A 10,558-nucleotide genomic window follows, 5' to 3' on the forward strand; every position below is an offset into this window, starting at 1 on the left:
TTGCTCATGGCCTGACTTCATCTCTCGTCACTTTCTTCATCCTGTGTGCTGACTGAAATAAGAACTCTAGGGAAGAAACAATATCAATTAGACCAGGGGTCCTCAAACTACGGCCCGCGGGCCGGAAACGGCCCCCCAGGGTCCTCAATCTGGCCCCCGATATTTACAGATCCCCCCGCCAGGGGCTGGAGGGGAAAAACCAAGCAGCCGCAGATGGCTGCCTGCCACTTCATCCCCACGCCGGCCCCCTGGTTAAAAAGTTTGAGGACACCTGAATTAAGCTTTTATTAGCTCTCAGTTGAAGCCTTGGGTATAGCCTGAGCATTGCAGACCAACACTGACTTTCTGCATGTCCTAAGAAGATTGAAAAAAATGTTCCTGCTCCACAGAGATGCCAGCTGCTGATAAATCCTACTGGAATAAAAAAGAAACTCCTATTTAATCAATATGAGTTGAAGAAAATCAGCACTTCTCAGGGGACTGGGGACGCCTCACTATCCTGTGTTTTCGAGTGATGGGAGAAAAGAAAGATAATATGTAACAAATAACTGACTTCTATTTATATTTCAAGCCTTAAGAAAGCTAAAGCGTTAAACAGCATCAATATATCACTTCAATTCAGTACTCTCTTGTTTTAATGTTACACACTAAAACTGACATACCATTAATTCAACAAAGGTAAACCCCCTGCACTTAACTGGTGTATCACAAAGAGCATTGCAAACCTAAATGTTTGATTATACTGTTTTGCTAGAAGAGCTGAGGAATACATACATAAAAACTGCACATGTATAAAATTGACAAATGCTGCTATCCAGTTTGGAAAAAGTAAAACACAGTAAGATGGAGGCAAGGTTTTTGAATTTTTAAGGGAGAAAAAAATGTTAGAGTAGCTGTCAGTTCCTGCTATAAAGGCAAGTTGAAACATTTGGGGTTTTTTAACAAATAAAGATAAGCCTTTTTTTTTTTTTAATAATAAGAATTAATAGTTCTGCTGTTGGACAGCTTCTCCAGTGCCCTGTGACTGCAACAGTCACTTCTACCAATGCAAAGCAGCTGTAAAACCACCAGTGCCTTTGGCAAAAACACATCCTTGGGACTTTGGCGCAGAGATCCATTCTCTGTGCAGAGAACTTGCTCATGAAGAGCCACTCCCCTTCAACTCCTCCTGATTTGCTATGACTGTAACTACACAAAACATTTAACCACGTTAAACAGATTGGGACTTCTAAATCTATCCAACTGAATTTTGAAATTTTGATCTTAGAAACACCGGTCACTTCTGAAATCTGACCACTGACAAAATGCTCCCTCCTCTTTTTTTTTCTTTTGTTTTTTTGTTTGTTTTTTTTTTTTTAAGACACTTCAATCTAACATTCACCATAGACTCGTCATGTTCTGGTTAATCTAGTTACTGAAAACACTAGAATCAGCATGGTCACTGCCCAACAGAGGCCTCCAAGTGGCCCGCACCAGCAAGGCCATCGGTGTGTTTAGGTCTGCCAGCATTAGTGGGAATGGAGAGCTAAAACACATTTTGCATTGTCTGGATTTCTGTTGCTGCTTGATCTGTAATGCTTCTCTTCATTAATTCCTCGTTTCTATTGAAAATAATGGATTTACAGTGGTAAGGTTTCTGGATTTGTTTCCAGCAATAAATCTTGATTTAAAATGATTATAATTTGAACTATGGTGACATCAACATTAATCTCTGGGTGCCTTGACGGCCCATATATAATAAACATATTAATAAAATAATATAAAATATAATATTATTAAAAGCCCAGGTCTTCAAGAAACGAATCCATGAACACAGAGATCTCTTGAATGAATTCTTCAAGCAAACGCCCAAGAAACCGGACAGAGTCCCCGCCGCAGCCGCCGAGCCAGTGAGCAGCTGTGCCGGCCAAGCCTGCCCGCGGCTCTGGCGGAGCAGAGGCAGGCGGGAGCTCTGGGCTCTGCGATCCCCCCGAAGAACGGGCCGCGGGGGCGCCCCGGGCCGCAGGGCCCCGCTGGGGGGTGGCCGGCAGCCCCCCGGGCCCGTCCGGCCGCTCCGGCTCCCGGGGAAACCGGGCGGGGCGCCTGTACCGGCGCTGCACGCAGGTGCGCTGCCGCCGTCTGCTGGGGACACACAGGGCAACCCCGGCGGCTGCGCCCCAGATAATCCGGTCCCGCTGGGCGCGGGGCGCCGGGCCTGGGGCCGCCCGCCGGCTCCCGCCTCCCCGGCGGCCCTGAGCGGCGCCAGGCGAGGCCGCCAGGGGCCGCAGTGGCACCGCGGTGCCCAACGGCCGCCGCCGCCGCTGGGCGGCCGGGAACGGGACCGGGCGGGCCGGGGGGCCGGGGCCAAGTGGGGCCGGGGCCAGGGGGTCGCAGCGGGTCGGGCAGCGCCGGGAGTGCCGCCGTGTCACCCCCTCCGATTTCCTCCTGCAGACGGACCCAGAGCTCCGCTGGCAGAGGGAGGCAGGGACAGGCGGGGAGGGGGAGCCCGCAGTGCTGACAGTGTTCACCTTTCCTTTTCCGGAATTTTATTTTGGGGGGGACACCTGGCATGGCCAGGTAGCTCGGGCTACGTGGGGTGTAACCCAGGTGACCTGCATCCCACCGGCGCTGGATCGCCCCAGGTGGCGAGCCGCTCTCTTCTCTAGGCTGCCTGATCAATGAAGACCGTGAAGTATCTCCGCGTTTACCGTGTGGAGTTACTGAGCTCCTAAAGCGGGCGCGGACCCACGGTTAGCGGTGCCAGACCTGCCGCTGGCACCCACGCCTCAGCCCAGCCTGGCCTCCACCTCAGCTCCCAGGGAGGGCTGAAGATCCTGGCGGGAGGAGGATGACAGTCAGCAGGCTCTGCCGGGCTGGAGGAGGAAGAGGGAAGGCCCTGATACCCACCCATGTGTTTTTCATACGTGGTAGACTTCTTATACTTTTCTGTCCATGTAGAGACAGAAAAAGCACCTTCCCGTTTTTGTTGAAAACAGGTTATTATTCACAAGGGAAATAAATCTTTTAGACCAGGTGGAAACATGAAGCATGACTTCCAGAGCAAAGATAGCCGGAGGTTTCTGAAAATCCTCCCAGGAATGTGTCTGCACTTTCCATAGAAAAGGCACTAAACAGAACACAACTTTCCCAATCCCTAACTCTAACTGCAATTTATGCCTTAGCTAGAAATGAAGTTGATCCCATGAGCAGAGAATGGTGAAGAAAAGGCATCTTCAGTAGTTTGAAACCTATTCTATATACTCAGGGACCTCCAAGTTGCAGGAGGAACCTGGGCTCATAGGCCTACTCTCCAAAACCCTCATTGTAACCCTGATCTTGGTCCTGCCTTGTTCCAAAATGTAAAGGTAGGCATGAGACAGGAGCCAACAAGGGCTTAAGGAAAAGTAGTTTTGAGGAAAATGGCATGAGTCCTCTTGCCAGCTCCAGGGGACTTACAATACCAGCAGGAATCTGAGCTTCTCAGCCTGCATGTTCCCGAATCCTAGCCCTACTCCTGGTTTTAAATCTACCTTAGGCTGGAAATTGGGTAGAGTCCTTGACAAGTGAATGACAGAAGGTAAAGTAGCGCTTTAAACCAAGAGTAGCCCTTTTCATTTTTTCTCAATGATACCTTGAGAAATCAGATTTCTAAAAACGGTTCTTGTCCAAATCCTAATCCTGTCATCAGCTGTCACCCTGACTTTCACTCCAAGTGCTATACATTACAGAGATGTAAAATTAATCATTAAATAGTAAAAAAAGGACTGGATCCCTTGGAATTTCTTACCAGATCCAGTGGAGTCTCTTATCCTTCTTAGATAAGAATACCCTGTGTAGCTCTATGCTTTAGTAAATACAGTATTGCTGTTTCTGGTAACAAGCCTCAGGCTTGGTGTTAAGATAACACAGGCCTGAGACCTTGTCAGGTTTTGCCTGGACTAGTCTCAACTAGTTTGGAGCTTTGTTTCAACTTGTTTATCTGGATCAGCAATTATCTGATGATAATTATCTTAATATTATAGTATTATCTTGGTAATTATAATGATAATAATCTAATTAACTTACCCTTTTTTATTTTAGTTTTGCTTAGTATTGTGTAATTGGTGTAATTTCTATTAAAAGGTTATTTTAGTAAATACTAATAAGTAATTTGGCAGTGTAGAATGAACTGTGACCCTAGACTACTGATGAAGTATAAAGAAGTACAGTTGTGACAGTGGTGGCTGTAAAGGTTTGAGCACAGCATACTACCAGAAGCCCCAGGGCTATCAGTAACACACCTGTGAGGGCGCTGCAAACCTAGGAGCTGGGTAAAACCAGTTCTCTGCATAACAAAAAAAGAAGTGCCTTATGTGTATAATCCCTACCTTAAACCATAAAGTTAGGTGCAACATAAGGGAAAAAAAAGCAGTGTAGAGCATGTTAACAAATATATAAAGATGGACCCAAGTGGCCCCTAGAGCAAGGAGGAAGCAGCCATGGAAGTGGAAGACCACTTCAGCAGCTACATATCTCTGCATGCATTCTGGATTTCGTTTTCCTAGGTTTCAGCCAGTCATCTTTCTCTTTTATCTTTTAACTAAATATTTCCTTTTACCGAATCCCCATTCATTCTTCTTTTTTCCTCCATCTAGTCCCAGGAAGCATCCAGAGGCATTAAGGATCATAGGATCATAGAATGGTTTGGGTTGGAAGGGATCTTTAAAGATCAGCTAGTTCAACCTCCCTGTCATGGGCAGGGACATCTTTCACTAGACCAGGTTGCTCAAAGCCCCGTCCAGCCTGGCCTTGAACACTTCCAGGGATTCGGTGTCCACAGCTTCGCTGGGCAACCTGCTCCAATGTTTGACTCCTTTGATCGTAACAGAGGGGAAAAAAAAATCTTAACTCTTCCTTTAAGAACTAGAAATAAGCAAAGTCTTAGAGAAGGAATCAAGTCATCCTGTGATGTACTGCTTTACCTTTGAAGATGAAACACTTCCCAAGGCCCTGCTTTAACAAAAATGTCAGTCACTGAGAACGTGAAAAGAACTGTTTAAGCAAGTGAAACTGCTGTACTGTAGAGCTGCTGGACTGGGGCCAAAATGGCCAGAAAAAACACTCAAGAAACACCCAGAGAATGTTTTTCTCCCTGGTGACTACAAGGAGGTTTTCTACATTGGCCCTAGGAGCAAATGACTGATGTGGAAAGGTCATGCTCCTTCTCAACTCTGAGTCAGCCACTCATTCTAATAAATTGAATTAAAGACTCTGCAGTCCATTCTTTCATCCACTGGGACATGTAAATCTTATTAGTGGCAATGAAGGTTGCACGCTCAGAAAAGATAATATACCCTCCTTATAATGTGTATCTATAAGATACATTACATGTCCTAAAACTACTTCCTATAACATTGTAGAAAACCTGCCATAAATACAACCCTTTTCTACAACATTTTAGAAGTGTAGGAATGGCATATAAATCACAGGTCAGTGAGACTCTGATGAGCATTGTGAAAGCTCCTTATCCTTGGTACACTGCATTAAAAACTTGCGAATTCTGAAGAAGCACATAGGAGGATCATGTGAGACCTAAGACCCAAGGGCACTTACATGCTGAACATGCATTGATCAAAACCGCTGTGTTTACCCAGTGTAAATCCACCCAGTGTGGGTGCAAATCCTGGCCACAGAGGAGCAAGAAGGTGTAAAATGAAATTACACAGCTGGGAGATGCCATTCATATGGCATTTACTCAAAAGATACAAAATTTCAATTTGCTACCTAGCATCCCTGTTCAGTGGCTGTGTTTGTGATAGCAGGATGTGTAGGGAGGAATGAGATGGACTGATACACTATTTGGTTTATCAGGGGAAAGAACATAGTAGAGCTGAGGATATTTTTACAAGTTGCACGTGTTGATTGAAGCTGTGCTAAAGAGCTGCAGCTTAAGGGGACATCATGTTCATTCCTATTACAAATAGAGATTTATAAAAAGGAAACCTTAATGTCTCTCGTAAGTGTATTTTTGTCCTGTAAAGCAGGCAGTTAGTTGATTTGTGAGTTACAGCTGCTGTAGCTATAGATGGATTACATCATGCCACTGAGTTTTGATCTGAGCTCACCATGGATTAAAAATTAGTGGATTATTCTGCTTAACAGGACATACTATTGGGGATATTTCTTCCTTGTGCTTAGTTTGAGCCCGTAAGTTTTTTCTCCCATATTGTGCTATTATTGGAAAGCCAATACAAACCTTGTTCAGGAGTTCTGCTTTATACTGATGTTCACCATATATTGTATTAGTAATAGAACAGCAATTAGCCGTTAGTTTGTATGTTGGCTCTTTGAGAATTTCCACTGGGTTTGTGTGTGTGTGTGTGTGTGTGTGTGAATGTCTAAGTTTATTTTCTTCTCCCTTTCCAAATCAATAAGAACCCTGCTGAATAATGTGTCTTGTTGTTTAATCTAATGTACTTCAATTTTCAATTCAGTGTTTAGAGTAGAGAACAGGTAGAAAAAACAGTGACTCTTCCATTGAAAAAAAAAAAAAAGAAAACATGAGTTAAATGGAGACTGAGTAGAACTTAAAGTAAAATGACAGCTAGCTCTTACTAAAGTACATTATACCTCTTTTTTGGAATACATAAGCTATCATTTTCTTTAAAGCTCATTTACAACCAGTGTTTTTCATACTATAAGTAATCAGAAATTTTAAATAAATCTCTCTCTGAAAAGCCACATGAGGCTGAGAAAATACTTGTATAACAATTTGGGGGCTTCAGAGAACAGGAACTAGAGAAACAAGGTGAAAGCAGCCAGGCTCAAAGGAAAGGGAATTAAATGAAGGACAGGTACATTTTCAGACTAAATAGCACTCATTTTCTCCCTTTCAAAACTTTTTTTTTTTAATTTTGTGTATGATAAACGAAAAGTTTCAAAGCTCAGACAAAACAGTTTGTTTTTCTGAAATACAGTATTTTGATAGGTCCCAACTATTTTCCTTTTCGTGTGTGAAGAACTACCAGCATCTGTTAAAAACAGAAATAACACAATCCCAGGATCTTCCCTGAAGGGGAATGCCCGTTCTCTGCATAGCTCTAGGTAGCAGCATTCATTTCCTCGGTCGGTTTGCATTCAGCAAGGTTTCGCTAAGTCTGTCTTTGCACCAGCAGAGAGCAGCAGCACCCCCACCATTAAGGGCTAAACCTTGCAAGATCTCAGAGGCTTTTGTTTGGTTTAGGCACACAACGGGGCCTGTGGGCACTTACAGGTGGCACCTGGAAAGCTCTCCCAAAGGCAGGTGTGCTTGCTATGCCTTAGTCCTCCCAGCTCAGGGTCCACACGGGTGATAGCGCTCAGGACTTTGCTTTTCTCATTCATATTCTTCTTCAGGTTGACAGGAACAGCAAGGAATTCAGCCCACAATATTTGCTTAAACTTAGCATCTCTAAGCTCACGAGTATGAAGGAGCTGCTGGTTTCCCCTTTCAATATTTAATATAGAGCTGCTTTTAAGTCCAGTGTACTGAATTTAGGTTTATTAAATTTTCTTCCATAAAACAATGTTTATAAACATATACTTTGGTGTTTATATTATAAAAAGATTTCTACCTTTTAAAAAGGCTGTTCATGCAAACAGAAACCTTCCGGTTCCACCAGGCCCCGATAAATGCCTGTTTACATTATATCTGTGATCTGTAATAACTGGGCACCCAACTGAGCCCCTACAGATTTACAAGTCCAATGAATCCTTGAGTTTAAGATATCAAACACCCACTTGCTAATTGTGACATTAATCTCACACTGTTTGCTGCTGAGATGTTAATGCTGTACTAGTACCACGTTGCCATTTAAAGCCATTTCGTCCTGTGGTGCTAGTCATGTGGTCTTGGCTGCTGGTACCGATCCAACAGATGGATTGTGAGGGAGTAGGAGGCAGAAAGCAAAATGCAAACAGACTCGCTGATTTTAAAGAACAGCATATTCAAAGGCTAGCTTTGCTTTTAGCTTTCTTGGTTCATAAGCACCCAAAACAAGGTGGTGGCTCTCATTGCAGCATAGCCAGGTAGCTCAGACAGACATCCGGACCTGTGTGCCGGGAAGTGCTTCTGCTCTGTAGTTTACACAGGTCAAGGCGATTTAGACACAGCCAAGTAGCTCTGGCAGCAAAATTCACTCCCCTGAGTACAGTGGTGAAGTTCCCTACAAAGTGAGACAAAGGGTTCAGCAAGTCAGGGTGAGGTAGCAAGAGCCAGCATGCTGCAGAAGGAGCTCAGTGCAGTCAATAGGAAATCTTGTAGGGAAGGTTTTGCTGCAGGGAGATTGACTTCTCTAAACAGAAGTGGGAACACGGACACCTCTTTGAAGGAGAATCTAATACCTAAAAAGACCTTGCTACCTAGGTCCCTTTGTGAAGGAAATGAGCACTTTGCTGGCAGTATTCAGCATGTGGTAGAATTGTGCCCTGAAACATTCGTAAATGGGTTCTGCAGCAAGAACAGTGAATGTTCTTGGATTTGTGAGAATAAGCAAAAGTGCCAAAAGTCTGAATGTGCCTCAACATTTCCGTTTTCTTACTATTAATTAATAATAAAATAACATCCACCTGATGACAGAGAACAGCAAGGTATCGTAGAACTTACATATACAATCAAAATAAGTAAAAATAAGTTTAAAAGCTGCACAATGAATTGTTATAAAGAAAATATTGAAAAAACATATTTACAGAGAACACATTTCTGAGGCAATGGAACATATGGTAGCTTTAAAGATTATTGCAAGAATATTTTAATAACAAAAATTAAAAGGCTGACATATGCTTTTTAGTGAAAGTTTGTATATTACTTTCCAAGGCCAAGAGAGAGTAGTCAGGAAAGCTGCAGCCCATTCTAGGGAAGCAGCTGCTTTCATCTGGAATTGACTGAGAGCTATCATGACTGAAAAAATGTTAACCAAGAAAAAATTTGCACTTAGCATCTTGTCAAAGGTTCAGCCTGTTCCCTTGCTCTTTCTCCCTCTCTCTGAATAGTTTATTAGGAAGTGGCTCCTTCCTGCTCAAGTTGCAGCAGCCACAGGTCAGATTTTTTTAGCTTGTGGAGTAACGGATTCTTCTTGTCAGCCTCACTGTTTAGCTTCTATCTCCTCGATGTTTCAGTGTTATATAGTATTGTACAATACAAAAGAAAAAATGTTAATATAATCAGTGTTGTGAAATGAAATTAATAATGACTGTTTAATCTGGCAGGCTGAAACAGGGGTTTCCTCATGAATAGGAGAGAGTCGGCATTGCTGACACTGAGTTCTCCTTTCCCAGGTTCATTAGCTTTGCTTTCTTCCTCTGAGGAAGGTGATTTGCCCAGCACTTTGGCAATTTTGTTTGATGAAAGGAAAAACATGCAATGTAATAAGGACAGATCTCGCCTTCAGTTTCCCCCAGACAAGCCTACAGCCCTCAGCGGGACCGCATCAAATCTCCATTTCATGTTTCCAAAGCACTGTACTAACATTTGCCAGGTGCTGGCCAAGGAGGGGTCCAGGTCAGCAACACCTGGTGACCATCAACAAAAAGAAGCTCAAGCAGAGCATTAGGATGGTGTTTTCCCACACACCTTGTGACAAGCAATCCAAATGCTTTTGAACCTTCTGGAAAGGCAAGATGGCTTGGATAATTTTGCTCAAGGTGACTATACCTTGGCACTGGTTATACAGAGAGACTCTGGAAACTATACTTCTAACTTTGACCTCTCAGCAGGCTAGCTGAATACAAGTGAGGTGAAGATGTCAGGCCAGCTCTGTCTAGAAAAGAAATGGCTAAAGCAAACTTGGCCCACAAGATGAAGTGCTGGACGTAAGTCAGAACAAAGCAATATGCCAAAATGTGCAAGTGTGCATACTTGCAAGCACCTTTATATGAGAATATGAAAAGTTTATGGGTTGCTTTTGATACACTCCATTTCATAAAGTCCTCCTGAGGGTAAAAAAATCCCAACACCTCCATCTGTATGCAATAGATACTTTCTCCCAAACAGTTCTGGTCTGCAACATACCATTTTCTGCAGATACAAAAATTACAGCATAGTTAGGAGGCTGCTAACCCAGCAGCATGAACAACATGAAGCTTTAAACTCTTAATGATTTAAAGGCTTTTCTTAGCTGTAGAGAAGTGTTTCTTGTGCTTCTAGTAACCTATAATAAAGACTCAAACTTTATCTCCCAAAATTGCAGGGCAGGCATTTAAAGAAACAAAGCTGTCATTTGCTGCACAACTTCTATTTAAGGCTGCTCTTCAGCATTTGCAAAGAGCAGTGCCGATTCATGTTTATCCTCCAGCCCTCTGAGGACTAGGATTTCATATGAACTTGGGCTGTTACGAGAGGTATTGTTTAGGATTTGGCTAGCTGGCATTATAACCACAGGCCTGCCTTTGTGTGCATCAGGTCTTTATGTAAAGACCGTGAAGAATGCAGAGTTCTCCTTCACAGAGCAGTACAGGCCAGGGCTTTGTGGGAGATGGGTCTGGGGAGCTGGGACCTGATGGCTGGGTTGTCAAAAGGGTAAGGGGGATCAAGATGACGCGGTCCTCCCTCCTTCCTCCCTTC

Source organism: Falco cherrug, chromosome 5, assembly GCF_023634085.1.
Source record: "Falco cherrug isolate bFalChe1 chromosome 5, bFalChe1.pri, whole genome shotgun sequence".
Taxonomy (NCBI): Eukaryota; Metazoa; Chordata; class Aves; order Falconiformes; family Falconidae; genus Falco; species Falco cherrug.